General features: G+C 37.3%; 1 long non-coding RNA gene across 3 annotated transcripts in view; it reads right to left on the reverse strand.

The window, feature by feature from the left end:
* LOC311584564 overlaps positions 1-16,294 on the reverse strand; it is a 184,273-nt gene that overhangs the window by 49,012 nt on the left and 118,967 nt on the right. For 2 of the 3 annotated variants that reach the window (XR_014774939.1, XR_014774940.1), the window contains 2 exons: positions 10,484-10,703; positions 2,223-4,194 (listed from right to left, as the gene is read on the reverse strand). This is a non-coding gene — a long non-coding RNA (uncharacterized lncRNA). Of the gene's footprint in view, positions 1-2,222; positions 4,195-10,483; positions 10,704-16,294 lie in introns of those variants that run through there. The other variant, XR_014774938.1, reaches the window with a different exon arrangement.

A 16,294-nucleotide genomic window follows, 5' to 3' on the forward strand; every position in this document is an offset into this window, starting at 1 on the left:
TCCTCTTAGACATGACTTAGTATATAGCCATAAAGTCTTGAATTATAAATGTAGGGAAGAGAAGCATTAGCATCTTTCTGATTAAACGTCATGAATTTAACCCCCGCCCCTCCACACATGGTGTCTCTATCTTCTCTACTATGAAAGGTGTAATAGGATAGGAACGTGGTTGAGAATTTGATGAACTATGTGAGAATGGATACAATTAACTAATATTCAGAGTGAGCTTCTGCCCGCTATTCCTGTTGGGAAAACAGGAGATTCAGATCCTAAGACAAGAAAACATATGCTCTACATCCTCCAGGGAAATTGTGCCCTGTCAGTAAGACTGTGCTCTGATGGAGACTCAAGTAGTGAGACAATACAAAAAAGATGGGGTAGGGAGAGGGAAAAAAAAGAGGAAGAAGGAGAAATTGAAGTGTGTACGCCTATTTGTGTCACTTACTATTTTTGCTTTCTAGCCTCAAATGTCACGGCTGTCTTTGTCACATCTATTCTGTTTGTCCTTGACATTTCATGCCTTTTAAAAACCTCTTTATATATTTCAGTGGTGTTTCAAAAAGTTGAAATAAACACACATTCTATCCTACATGTTGATTTTGGATTACTTTCATGAAAAGTATGTTTATAAAATAAAAATAAACAGACCAAATACCAAGGGCGTTACACAACTAGCTGCCAATGTTTGCATCGGTCATTAGATCCCAGGCCTTTTCTACTAAATTAAAAAGGAAAGGGCTAAGGCAGACAAAAAAATTAAACATGAACAGGGAATCTGATCAGTTAGATTATCTGTTCAAACACCAGAGATGAGCATAGAGCCCACTGCATGTAAAAGCAGTCAATCGCATCCATTTTGGTTCCCTTTAGCTGACAATACGAGAGAGAAAATAATTTGCAGTAGGGATTAGAAATTTGCATACTGAATAAGTAAGAACAGTAAAAGGTATTGAGTAAATGGAATCATGTTAAAACCCCCTTTGCTTGAATCACCAATTAGCAAAGAAGAAACAATGCAAAATTGGACATAAATGTACAATAGCAACTGTAGATTGCTTTTCTTCTTGCAAACGAAACACCCACATGCTAGGAAACAGAAAACATATCCTGTGAGGAGAGTACAGGGATCAAGTTGATGATTAAATGCATGTTTGATATGTTCTATGTCATCGTCCATCCGTAAGGAACGGGGGCCTCAAAAAGTTAGAACAAAGTAATGATAGCCAGAACACTGGACTCTCTACAAACAGAAAAAAAAAATATGTCATTTGAGAAAACATCAGGGTGTTGGGAGGACAAGGTGGACAGATGACTGAGCAGTTAAGGGTACTTGCCATTTGGCAGTGGATTTGCACCCACACTAGGTGATTCAGATGTACAGGCTTGTAGTACACACAAAGATATGCTGGCAATACACATGAATAAACAAAATGTAAAAAAAAAAAAACTGATATGGCAACTAGGTGTTACAGATCAATCCCAGAGAAGTTAAAGAAATCATTCTTCTGGGGAGGGGGGGGCAGGGGCGGTTTCTATTCAAACTTGGTTGTAAATAGTGAATACTGCCCCAAGTAGTTTCTACTGTGTGCCTCCACTAAGACTAGAAAATGCAGTTATGGAAGGTTTGCCTTCCGCCATTGGAAATGTCATATTTCATGTGAAAATCAGACAGCTCTTCCTTCTCCCATTTCTTACAACACACACACACACACACACACACACACACAAACCCACAAATTTTGGAAAAGCAGTGCTACAGACCAGTGGAGTGTCCATCAGATGATTTCCTTGGCCTTAGCCTGATCCTGACAAAATCAGCAGAAACTTTGTTCTGCAACGGAAGCTTCGAGCCAAATAAAAGTCAGCCTCTAGATCCATTTGCTCAGCACAGATACAATTTATGTTTTCCCCTTTTGCTTAGCAAGCAGTTGTGCTACGAATTTTATCTGGAGAATTTTGGTGGTAATGAAACATTGCTATAATTTAGGATGAGCCAAGCATGTATAAAAATGAGAGAGAGAAAAAAAATCTGTCTTTCTTGGCCCACATAGGCATTTTTAAAAATACAGATAAAATATAGTTTCTCTGAGCCTCTTGGAGATACCTGCTGCTGTTCATAATTCAACAAAAAGTCAATAGAAAAATATTTTATTTTCAATTAGTAACCATTTATTTTTAAGAAATATTTACTTTAAGGAATATTTATTTTAAAACTAGTCATTCTTCTTCAATCATATTTATTAAATTTTTATAATACAAGTGCATGCCACTATTTTTTTTTCATGACTTGCCCACACATGTATGAGTAAAGATGGATTTTGAGTAATCACACCAAGCAAATAGACATTCCAAAACTATTTTTCAGCTTTTAGAACTTAGACTGTTTTTGAGGTGCATTTCATATAAGGTGTCTAGCAAAGAATATGAGCTCTTTCCATATTAATATCAATATTGCCGTCTTTGAAGAGTGTTTCTTCCTTACTCATTGATACAGGATTTCTCAATCACACCCAGAATTTGCTGGCTTACCCCAGAGACCCACCGCCCAATGACTGGAACTACAAGTCAGTGACCCACTGCCACCAAGTTTGGGGATAGGAATCCCAGCCCACTTGCCTATGTAACAAGCCTCTAACCACTAATCCATAACCACAGCCTTTATTTCAGTAAGTTTTATGATTTGTGGCCTTTACTTAAAAATGAAAGGAAATAAATAGAAGTAATTTCACATTACTGCATGCTAATACGTGATCCACCAGCACTCTTATTAATATTCTATCTTTTGTCAGTGACATAAAGCTCTTCATGGGAGAATAAAGGTGGCAAAGATAAATCATAAGGGGATGGTATGCAATGGCTTCTGAAAAGCAAGTAGTAACGACAAACTTAGAGGATTTAATTTTTCAAGGGCAGCTTTCACATGGGGGGATTTTAAAAGTTAGTTAGAAAGCTCTGTAAGTTTCTTAAGACCCTTGTGATTTTTGAGGTGATGTTTTCAGCAAAATGTCAGCTCAGAGAGGACAAATGCCAACGGTCATTATGAAACATCCTCTTCTGAGACTAATGGAATAGCTTACTCACTATAGAATCTGTCAAAATATGATAAGATACTTTAAATTCCACCAAGGCAAGACTACAAAAACTTTCCCCCGGCATATATGGAATCACACCATAGATAAGGAGAAAATGTATTATATTGTAAGCTGAGGAAATGGGTATGCTTATTTGGAAGCTGGCTCCAATTAAAAGCTCTATTATCTATCATTTATCAATGTTTCTATTATGAACTTGGATCTTTATATACCCATAAATGATTACACACACTGTTCTTAGTAATAAACAAGTCTACACTTACTAGGACGTATATATATATATATATATATATATATATATATATATATATATATATATATATATATATATATATACTCTTTAGAGATACATCTGCACAACAAGATTACTCAGAATTGGTTTTGTGCAACCCGTGAAGGACTTGAACCATATGAATGATATTAGCTCTTTCCTCTTCTCAGAGGCTAACATGAGTCCCAGAATCTGAAGTCTTACATCATCATCTCCCTTTCTGATAGTAAGTAACTAGGACAAGGCCGCCACAGCCACAGGAGATGTAGAGAAATAACGTTCCCGTTCCATCCTCACTATTCTGATTTTAACCAGGATCAATGATACCTTGGCATGGATTTCCTAGGTCTCATTTGAAGATGCACCCTGCCCTTGGCTCGGCTGAGCAAGGCTCGGCTGTAGACTAAGTATCGATATCCCCATGGTGCGCTCATAAAGAAGTGGGAAGGCAGAATTACCCGTCGGAAATAGCACCATGCTCACAGCAAGCGTGTGCACACAGATAGGTTTACATCCACAGCACTCCCCTCCTTTCATGGTTATCATTAACATACTCTACTTCATCTATACCCCTAGAAAAGTCTACACCACAGATTTATGGTCTCACATAAAATTTTTCTAAGTGACAATAATTGGAACGAAATGTTCTGTGCACTAGGCTGAGCCCCTACCAGCTAATTCCCATGAGAGAATTGAAAATTATTTGTTTTCTCTAGGTAATTCTGCCAGCTAATTATCCATTCAACTCAAATTAAGAGAAGTCAAGATCTGTATATAAAATGGTCACTCAAAGTGTCTTCTTTTTATAAAACGGATCTGCAGGCTCCTTTTCTTAAAAATATAAGATTAGAATTTTTGTCATATATGATTTTAGTTTCACCATATGCAATCTCGTCACATACGAATTTGATCAGTTGCCTATTATAGTTGGATAACATTATAAACATACAAAAGATATATGGATAAATTGTACTATAAAGTGTTTGATAAAATGTAGTGTGTATCACAATTTTGTCAATGTAATTTTTTAAAATAATTGCTATTTACAAGTTTCTCAACCATATGCTTTACTTATATTTAAATATACATATATTTATATTAATACTTTTGCTTATATTTATTTAAGCATATATTTACTTAAGGATATGTCCTAATGTTTTCCCCATGTTTATTTTGAGGCATGTCCACCATATTCCCAATAAATTTTGCTGATGAAATACATAGTAACACTTTAGATAGATTTAAGTCATATGAACTTTAGCCATATGTAGTAATATTCAAATGCTTACCACCATATCATTTTTTATTCGCACCCTTTATCTCACCTACAAAAAGCATACATCACTTATATTACCTAAGATCTATCTTAAACATCATTGCATATTATTATACAATTGTTGTTAATTATGGTAGTGATGAACAATAGAGCTCTTGGGCTTATTATTACTAAGTGGAAATATCCTTATAAAAGATTATAAAACAATAACCACCCTTGCAAATTTCATAGAAATTACTCTCATCTCCCTGTGAGGAATCAGAATGATTTTCATACAGTAAAAGAAAAATATAATACTGGACTCAACAGAAAAAATATATATGTGCACACATGTGACCAAACAGACTTCCACTCTTGAACCAATCTTTTTCACACCTTCCTCATCCTGTTTCCCTTTGCTTAGAGCAGTGGCTCTCAACCTATTAGTCAAGACCTCTTTGGAGGGTTGAATAACCCTCCATCAGAAAACACAGATACTTACATTGTGATTCATAAAAGTAGCAAAACTACAGTTATGAAGTAGTAATGAAAATAGTTTTATGGTTGGGGGGTCACCACAGCATGAGGAGCTGTAATAAGGGCTGCAGCATTAGGAGAACCACTGGCCTAGAGCACACACTGTAGAAAGCATACTTCTAGAAATCCTTTGCCTGTATTTAAACTCCCTTCAAGTCTCTCATAAATGGTCTTATAACCCAATGATTTCTTTTTTAAGGAGCTAGGAATCATTCCCCAAGACGTAAGAGGGAGATGGTGGTACATATATTTATTTCTTGGGTGTCCTGAATGACTACTTACTGTCACAAACATGCAGGAGAGTCTACTGGAGTTCATCACATCGGCTAACATAAGTGTTTTAGGAACACACACACACACACACACATACACAAACACACACACACATACACACACACATACTCACACATACACATACACACACACACACACACATACTCACACATACACATACACACACACACAGACACACACAGACACACACACACACACACACACACACACACACCTTACTCTTGAAAGCCCTCTAGTCTTCGGGGCCATTAGACGTGACATTGGGCTTGCTTATTGTAATGATCTAAATAAAGTCCTCCCTGTGGGTTAACTTTCCTTGTACAATTTTTTTTTTTGCTTTATAGCATAAGAACTATATGAATATGAACAGGATGTATCAAATTTGTTCAAGTTTGGAGTTTATAAAACAAACCCACATAATCTTATGTGTGACACCGCATACAAACTAACTTGCTCAAACCTGTTTACAAACTATGTAGCTGAGTTTTCTTTACAATAAGTATTTTTAAATAACTTTGAATCAATTCCCACATCAGACAGATGACGACACAGCGTGGTTAAAATTTTTCTTTGAGGTTTCAACATGTGAATTATATCCATCCAGAACATATTGTTCATTTAGAAGCCACAGCAAATGCTTTCTTGCTTGTAAGGGCTTGTATTTTAATAGAATGAGTAAGTATTGATTTGTAGAGAATTACTAAAAGCCCATGTGAGAAAACCCAGACAATCTCGTCTGAAGGTGAAGCTGGACACTGCCTACACGGGGTCGCTGGGTATTATGTGTGTAACAAAGATCAGGAGAGGATGTCGTAAAGCAGTGACACCCGCTAATGGGAAACTGGTAATGCACTGATCTTAGGTGCAATCCCACAAATGTAAGCGTCGTTAGTGCTTTTGAACTTCACATCAGATTGTTTGTTCCTTAAACAATAGTTCGACTTTCTCTTTACACAGCGAAAGATGAAAGAAAAAAGAGAAAGGACAGAAAACACAGAAGAAGCCCAATAGCCACTTCAGATGAGTTTGCTGTGGTTGAAATGTTCTGAAATGTTAGGGGAAAAATGACGAGAATCAGGGATAAAAGAAGACCTTGGCTTTCTTTTTTGTAGAATTGTTTTCTAAATCTCTAATGAGTCCACTGTCACATATTTCACAGAGCTGGTAGGCATCTTTTTATCTCTTAGATCCTTACATCTCTTTATAACTTTCTTTTACTGAAATATAGTAGGTCTTCTATGGTTTTTTTATTGTTTTGATGTATGTTTATTGTTTCTATTAGTTAATAAAATACAGTAGTATTGTGGGTTAAAATATATTTTCCTTTATCTACACAGCAACAAATAAATTATCAGCCTTGTGAAATGGAAAGTTGAGTAAAAGAGCTAAAATTAAGGACGGTTGGAGAGGTCATATGAAAATGAAATACAGTGAAAGCTTCCTAAAATGTATACATATATAAAGGTGATCTTATGAAATTGTCAAATAATGGCAGAGATAGCACTCAAACTGACCATGCCATGTCACCAAATGAAACTGCCAGTACCAGGATTGGGTTACATGTAATTGAGTTGTGGGTCAAAGTGGTCCCATGGGAATCCTGTCAGACTAGGCTATTGATAAGACTATAGGTTACTCTCCACAAACTGATAGCAAGGTCACATTGTGGAAGACAGCACCTACCCAACTCACTGAACATGGGGAAATCAAGATGACACCCACATAGAGCCACTGTGACTGCCTACGAGTATCTTTGGTACAAGAAGGTACTTTGCACGTCACCAAATATATATATATATTTAAACTCAGCCACAAATCCTGTCATGAAAAATGTGTCCTGCCCGCAAGATATTCTACTGCAATGGTGGCATAAAGCTTCTGAGAGTTACCAACCAACTTAAAGCCCACTGCACATGGTAGCAGCCACATATAGGACTGCTTGGGTGACCAAGAACCAGAAGCTAGATAGGGCATGGAGGGTAAAAACCAACTACTACTGTTCTTAGCAAAGGATGGGGGAGAGAGGGAGAGAGAAAGAGACAGAAAGGAGGAAGAGGAGGAGGAGGAAGAGGAGGAGGAGAAAGTAGCAATAAAATGACTCTCAAATTACATTCTGCTATACTCATGGATGCCTTGCTGAGTCATCCCTAGAGAAACTTTCTCCTACAGTCGATGTAGACAAATACACAGAGAACCTCAACCAGGCATAGGTAGAGAATGACAGTCCATAGATTAAACACTCAGCCTTATGTGGATTTTCTCCAGCAAATGCCTCCCTTCAGGGTCCAGAGACGCCTACAGAAGAGAAGGAAATAGGATAAGAGCTGAAAGGGAAGGAGGACACAAAGAAAACAAGACCCTCTCAATCAACATGATCAAAGCTCATGTGAACTCATAGACTGAGACAGCACAGACAGGGTCTGCTTGGGTGTGCACAGGCCTTCTGTGTATATATTACAGTGTCTCGTTCAGTGTCTTTATGGGAATTCTGAGTGCACAAATGAGTGGAATCTGGTTCGTGTACCTTCTCTTTGGATATTTTCCTTCTGGTTTTTTTTTTTCAGTTCTAATATGTTACTCTTTGTTTTATCATATTATATTTTATTATGTTGTATTTTATTATTATTCTTTATAATATCCCTTTTCTAATGACAGGCAGAAAGGGAGTACATTGTGATGAGAGGGGAAGTGTAGAAGAACTCGGAAGAGGGGACGGAGGAATATTTTATGTGAGAAAATGCTATTTTCAATAAAAGAAAAAAATTTTAAAGTAAGGTAGAATATGAAGTCAGTTGTCATCCAACACTCATGGGGTTTTGTCTCAGAACTAACGGTAATTCAAATGGTGCCTCAAGGATTTTACTGTATGTGAAGTTTTATTGAAACAAAGACATGACTAGTTTACATTTTATGACATTTTATGATATATTTTAATATACGTAGAGTGTGCTTGTTCGTATTACCCAGTTACAAATTGAAAAATGACAAGGAGCTTAAAATTTCAGAGAGTGAACTCACAGAACACTTCAACTGGGGGACTTGTGAGTCATGAGACGCTTGTTACTCCGGTCTGACCCAGCAACGGGAGGTGCCTGTGCTTGCCTAGGCACATATAGATACTATGTCTTCTCAGTAAATGGCTTCTCCTTCTTAGATCCTTGGAACCCAGTATGTGTAACACAAGGGCTCAATAACCGGCCATAATGGTTTCGCACTTTTCTGGAGCAAATATAGCTGTCAGAATCAGGGTTTTGCTATCTCTCTTGTTCATGTTGTAACCTGAAAAACCACGCCCTCTGACGGCGTTTCAGGAACACTTACACTCAGCAGCTAGAATTACGTGGTTTAATCCCCAGGTGACTTCTTCCTTCGTTTATCTTAAATAAATTATTTGTTTCCATTCTTTTTTTTTTTATCTATTTCACACCTTTTAAGCTGACAAAAGAGAAAAATTGATGAAGCAAGCAAGATATCCTGGTGACTACAGCAATAAAACAGAATTCATTTTCACATACAAATCAAAACACAAGTTCATAGGCCATATTTAGAAGTTGCAAAATTGAAACGACTTATTTCTGTTCTAACACACTTCTATGTGCAGCTCTTGATCATCACTTAGGCCTGAGCAGATTGTGTTTGGAGACATGCTTTCACCAAATCAAACACCAATAAGATTTCCTTCCAGAAACAGTTGGTCCGTGAGAATCTGTGGAATTAGACTACAAAATATAACAAAATAACCTAAAGACTGGCCTTGGCTGAGCACAGTGCTCTTGAGTGCTCTCTGCATCATAAGCAGTGCATAGTGCTGTGTTGTATAGTGGGGATTCATATTTTAAACAATAGAATTAATTTTCTAATCATATAATTACAGCTGTCAAAGAGGACTTATGGGTCATTTTGTGCAACAACCACTTCGAAACTTAGACTGACTTCAGTTGACAACGTCTGTGCCTTGGCTGAGCTCCTCAAAAGGTAACTTTCCAGTCACTTGACCTTTCAAGAAAGTGCCGATGCCTGGATAGCTCAGGCTTATGCTGTCCCTTCGCCCTCATGGTTACATTTAGACTGTAGGCTTTAATTCTTCCCACATAAATAATGTGCAGACTACATGGGATCCATATTCTACACTACAGCCCCTCAATAATTTTAAAAGATCTCCGTTTGATAAATAAAATAAGTTACGTTTAAAGATAGCCATTTAAAATATACCAGTTTCCAGCCATAACCCATATTTTCATGAATGGCAGAATGCCATCCTTTTTATGAATAAATATTATCTCATTGTGTAAACCTACCACACATTTCTTTATCTCTTCTTCAGTTAGTGGACGTTCCATATGTATATTAAAATCATGTTTTAATAAATGAGTGGATGCACAGTTCTTTTAAACATGCCACTTTGATGTATTTTAGAGACACACGCAGGACTGTACACTAGTTGTGTTTCTCATTACTTCTGAGACGTGTCATGCTGTTTCCCACAAACTCTGTGCACATTTACACTTCAGCCAATAGATGTAACCATTCCCTTTTAGCCACATCCTTATCAGCCCGTGTAATGTTTGTTTGTTCAATAGCAGTCATTCTTACTGGCTAAGATGACATCGCATTGAACTTTGATGTGCGTTTCCAAGAGCTTTTCTGATGTAGCTATATGTAATCTGTGTGTGTATCTTCTCTTGAGCAACATTTGCATATATTTATTGCCCATCTCAAATATCATGATTTTCTTTATTGTTATTGAATTTTTGAGATCCTTATCCATTCTAAAAAATGATATTCTAAGTAAAATAAACCAGAATGAAAGACCTATCATGTGACCTAACTCATATATGAAATCTAAAATTGTTGGTCTCAGGAATACCATAGTTACTAGAAACTGCATTGAGCGGAAGGAAAGAAAAGGTGAAGATTGGCCTACTAGCTTATAGTTAGATACAAGAAATAAAATGCATGCTCTTCTGAACAGTGGAGTTATTATAGATAAAAACAATGTATTATATATTTACAAAACAAGAATAAAGGACTTACATAAAGCAGGAATTCTGACGGTCTGGCCCATCTAGTCTCTTCAAAGCTGGACAGTCAACTTTCCAGAATCACTGTTGATCACAGCAGACAGTCAGCCGGTCATCAGCAGTAGAGATAAGAGCAGTTTCTCCATCCAGTGACCATTCTGTCACCCTCGTCTCTTGGTGCCCCCATCTTCAATGATGTATACGGAGATGCAGCCAGGAGCGGGTGCCTCTCTCTGTCAGGAAAGCCCTCATCATTAAATGCCATATTTACAACGTCTGTACTTCAAATATAGGATAAATGTTATAGCAGGTTTGTCCTTTAACACTGCATCACACATGCAGAAATTGCAAAATCTCATAGAGCTGGAGGACTATGTACAAATCATATGCACATACTTCTGTTTCTGGGCAACATTGAATTGGTAATATAATTGTTTCTAGAAAACAGGTGTTAGAACACTTTTAAGATTTCTTCAGATTTCTCTAAGATCATGTAGTTTTCCATTTTGTACTCAGTGTGGAAAACAAAGGTGAGCAGGCACCTACACCAAATCAAGAAAGCAGCATGAGATGTCCCAGCCATTGATCTATTCTGACAACGATTCTCAGTTGAATGCCTTCTGTTCTCACTCATAGGTATAAGCTAAGATGTACAATCTTCCAGAAGTAGAGAGAGGCATAGTGGTTAGCAAGGACTAGGAAGGGGAATCAGAGAGAGAGCCTGATATGCCTCTCTCATATTTCAGGTGAAATACGTTTCAAAACATATTTATATAGGAAGAATATCCTCTAATGTTTGAAAGCATAATGCAATGACCACAAAGATTCATACTTACTTTACTTTTCTTAAAATAATTAAAAGCAAATTACTTAATGTTTCCAACACAAGAATGTATAAATACCTGAGATGAGAGATGTGCTAATCACCTTAATCTTCTCATTATGCACTGTAACTACACATGTATAAAAATATAACACTGTATCCATTAGCATGTATATGATACAATGTGTCAATTTTTTAAAGCCAGTTTCTCTTAAAGTCAATATCATTGAAGAAATAAGGGCACATAACACAGTGACACTCCAGTCTTTGTGCCCATATTCTTTCAATATTCTCTGTGATGAAACAATAACTATACCCAAAGTATCTCTTCAGCCTTTGATAGTAGATTGGAAGGCTATAAACTGGACACTTAACTGAAGCAAGGCAGAAGTGCTTGAAAGAATTAACTGAAAAAAAAAAGCACACTAGTTCAGAACTGGGTATTTAAAGGCATTTTCTTAAAAAAAAATGGGGGGTTATTGAGCTCATTCAAAATGATTTCATTTTTGCCAATAATTAAATGTCTTGCTTCCAAGAAAATATTGGAAGGTAACACTTGCGAGAAGGAACTTGTCACCTGTCAACACTCACATGACTTCCTGAAGAAAACAATACGAAGTCACATAGTAAATGGACAGTTTTACAAATGGCGGGATGACTACCCATGCAAAACTGTTCCCGTGTACATGTTATATGTTTCACTCAAAATGTGAATAGACTAAGGAATCCTAACAACAGCAATATGGATGAGACCACTGATGTGGATCTGACTCCGGTTTGCAACTAACTTTTAGATGATTTGATTTTCTGTGGGACTACTGTGCTCTTTCATGCCTCTGGTTCTTAGTTCCCCAATGTTCACCCTTTGTTGCCCACACATAGTATATTCTTCCAGATAGCTACTTATTTCTTTTTGTTATAAAATACCCTCTTTTCAATTATGAGAACATCTCTCATGCTGTATTTTAAACCATTGCCTGCTAAACCACCCATCTCCCTGTGAGACTCCATAACTGAGCTGGGGCTGGTGGCCCAGGCCTGTAATCCTGGTTACTTGGAAGGCTAAGGCAGAAAGATCATAATTTCAAGGTCTCTCTGGGGTACAGAGTGAATTAAGGGCCAGCTTGAGTGACCTAGTAAGACCTTCTCTCAGAACTTAGAGATACAAAAATGGCTCAGAATGCAGTGCACAGATAAATTATCTGCCTAGTGTTGAGTAAGGCTCTGTGTTCAGCCCCCACTACAACAACAACAAAATTAAATTTAAAAAATTATGTCTCATTTTTTCACCCTTGAATCCCAAGAATCCAAATATATCTAATATTTATTGAGCCCTTCGCCCAAAGCACTGCTTGACATTTTCATAGATTGTTCCATTCAATGTTAGCACCAAGCTTGTTGGATAGGTATGTACATTTTCCTTTAAATAGCACGGAAATTAGTACTAAGCCATTTGAAGCACAGTGTCAGCAAATGTCAAAGCTAAAAGACACAAACTGCCTTCATTAACCCATCACATTAAAATTTACTTCAGTGGCATATGTTTAGTAAGTACTTAATAAGTATATGTTAAACAAAATTGTCTTGGAAGGAAATTTTCTGTTGTTGGGTTAATTTTATGGTTGATGCCACATTATAAGTGCATTATTTGCCATTAAATAGAAAAAAACACTGTTGACCAATAAAATTGAAAGCATTTATATGCACTGTTTCTAAAATTGATAGTATATTTTCTAGCTTCAAGACTGACAAAAACTGAAGTAACTGGTGAAGTCTTCATGGGATGGTAGTTAGAAAAGAATATTCAGAAACAGTCTCTATTTTACTGTCTCCAGAGTCCCCTAATACCCCGAGTGGAATGGTGAAACACATCATAAATTTCTTTTAATCTCATTCTAAAGAACGGTTTTCAAATAAATGAGTGTAAATTCCACTGACCATAAGCCAAGCAGAAGAACAGTGGAATTGAAAGTAAGGAATTAGCTATTCTGGTAGGGATAAAATTGCCGGTTCTAAATAAGATAGCTACCCAGCTGATCTCCCTGAACTCAGCCTTCTTTTATGGTGCAAACACTATTTAATATTTTGAATTGAGATTGAGAGAGGCCCACAGGCACATGCACATTCGTTTTCTTACTCCCAGGTGTCAATTCATTTTGTTACAGCATCCGTTACATTTTTCAGCATCACCATAATCTGGAGACAGAAGGGCTGAAAATTTAAGTCAAAGAAACCAAATTTAAAGTTTATAAGACAAAACGATTTGCTCCTTAGAAACGGAAATTACACTGACATGCAGGTGTGACCCAAAATGGAAAAAAGGTACCTTTACTATAAAAATGGTAGGTGACGAACTACTTGTCCGAGACCAAGATCCTCTGGGATGAAAAGTGCCCCATGAATATCCTGTGAGACACCATGCAACCCCAATCAGCACATGATCATTTGTACCCCAATAAGGCCGTAAGCTTAGCCAGTTGCTCTTTGGTTCTCTTATATTTAAATGAGGGGACAGCAGGAAAACGTGGAGGACAGATGTCCGCATAACAATCTTAGCTAACTGTGGCCTCCATGGAAAATTGAGGCTCACTGGCATGAAGAAAACCAAGATCCCTCAGAGTATACCTCAAAATTGACTTTCCTCCTTAGGGAAGAAACTGACTGGCTCAACTTAGTACCAAATCATGTTTGTTATTTGTGGGGGAATAGTGAGGGTATTTTGTTGAAGTGTCAAGCACACCCCTGTCCTGTCCTGTGGTTTTGGTTTCCTGTGGTCACTCCATTTCCAATCTATTTTTGAAGTGCAATGAGATATTAACACATAGTTAGGGAAATATCATCTATATAATTGTTATAACACTCTATTGTTTTGATTACCCTATTAGCTTTTGGATTTAGTCTCTTACTGTACCTACTTAACAAGTTAAACTTTGTCATTGATATGTATGTGTATAAAGACTTTTATTTGTTGAGGGTTCAGTGCTGTTTTCAAGCGTTCCGTGGGTGCCTGGAACAGGTCCTCCATGCCTAGGGGGGGACTATTGCAGTTTGAATTATGGAATTGTAGCATTCAACATCTAAAGGGAAATCATCAAGGCACCAAATCAGAGTGTGACTGTACAGCATGCATGTGAAGTTGCCAAACAGTCAAGTTAAGGAACAAACATGCACCAGCTCCGTTGTTTTCAAGTGAGCTACCATTCAATGAAGTGGATAACAAAGACAGACCAATTGCCGGATCACTCGACCCTGTAAGGCCCGGATCAAGCCCATTCTGTTGGTCATTCTTTAGTGTGGTCCTTGAAATGTGAACAGGTAAAGTTTCTGTTCTGAAAAAAGAAGAAGAAGATGGAGAAGATGAAGAAGAAGAAGAAGAAGAAGAAGAAGAAGAAGAAGAAGAAGAAGAAGAAGAAGAAGAAGAAGAAGAAGAAGAAAAGGAGCTGAACTTCCTGTTTGTGTCTGGTCCACAACTTGTAACTGTTTTTCATTATGTCTTCCACATGACCACTCTGGATTTCTTTCACTCTTCCTCACAATTTGCTGGTCCACAAGTTGTAATGTTATTCATTATTTCATCCATGGGACCATTCTGGATCATTTCAGTCTTCCTCACAGCCAGCTGATCCAAGGTACTTGTCTAGTCACGTCAACCCCATGAACATTTCTGGAAAAATCTCTGGGTTTGGTGCCTTTACTACTCACGGACAAGTTTTTATGTAACTACCCATGCAGCATTTTCACAGGTGCATGAGTATTCCAAGAGACGTCCTTCAAAACCTCCGTGTTTCTCAGATAGCCATCCCTGACTTTAAATAAAGCACCCAAGTCACCCCACGACAAGTGAATGTGGTTATTCCCACCGTCTGAGCTCTCACTGTTGTCCATCCAGTGGCACAAGGGCCTCAGGGTTCAATAGGAAGTAGGAATCCAAAGTAAAGTGACCAAATGAAGTTACAAAGTTCTGTGCCCCTTTTTGTACCCATACGGCAGGGTTGATCTCTTAGGGATGCTGTAAATGTGGACTGTGCCTTCACCCACATGTTAGAAAAATTGATCAAAACCATGGAGTTTTATATATCCAATCATAACCTGTGGAAACCAGTCCCTTTGCAGATACCCTTTATCTGTGAACAATCTGTAATGCTCATCCCAGAGGTTTTTGAAATACACTCATGCTGACTACACATACCGAAGTTACTATATGAAAGCCCTCTCTCCCCATGGCTCCCATATACACTCACACTTGATAAGAAAGTGAGGTACAGAGATCCAGACTGTGAGCACAGATATCTCTGATCCTATGGTACATGATGGGCCTGTGGGTTACCACTATGCCATTAAGACATCTATCATCATGTGTACAGTGTTCCAAAGACACAGAGTTAGATATTGTTAAAAACAACCACAGTGGTCTTGACACAAGTGAATCCACACTTTGAAAATACTTCTTTCCCTACTTTGCCACAGGTAGGTAACAAAATGGCTCTAATCTAACATTTTGTTTAATTTTTTTTTTACAATCCCTTTACCTAATCCACAGAAACTAAAAATTCATAATAATAATTAGTAATAACAATACATAAAGGAACTTCTTGCTAAAGTAACTAATTTTCCTCAGAAATGGCTTTTTAAATTGAGTCCAGTTGAAAACTTCTTATGGCATTGATAGTGAAAGTAAAGCTTTGGAAAATAAACCCACACACATGTTTGTACAGTGTACATAACACTCTGATTTCAAATCACACACTCTATCACTGTACCATAAAAAAAGTTTGGGTTTTTTTTCTTTATTATTAAAAATTTGGCAGAAACTTTATATCGAGACAACTCCGTAGATAAAAATGCCTTAGTGGGGTAAGAGGAGAGAGATCGATGGCATTTTTAAAGAACCCTTAATCTAAAGCAAACTGTTGCTATTTTTGCTGGCAAGAAGAGCTCTAAGCTAAAGTAAATAAACACAACAGGTTACTTAGAGAAAAGCCAAAGATATGACTTTAGATT

Source organism: Acomys minous, assembly GCF_964271855.1.
Source record: "Acomys minous genome assembly, chromosome: 15".
NCBI lineage: Eukaryota > Metazoa > Chordata > Mammalia > Rodentia > Muridae > Acomys > Acomys minous.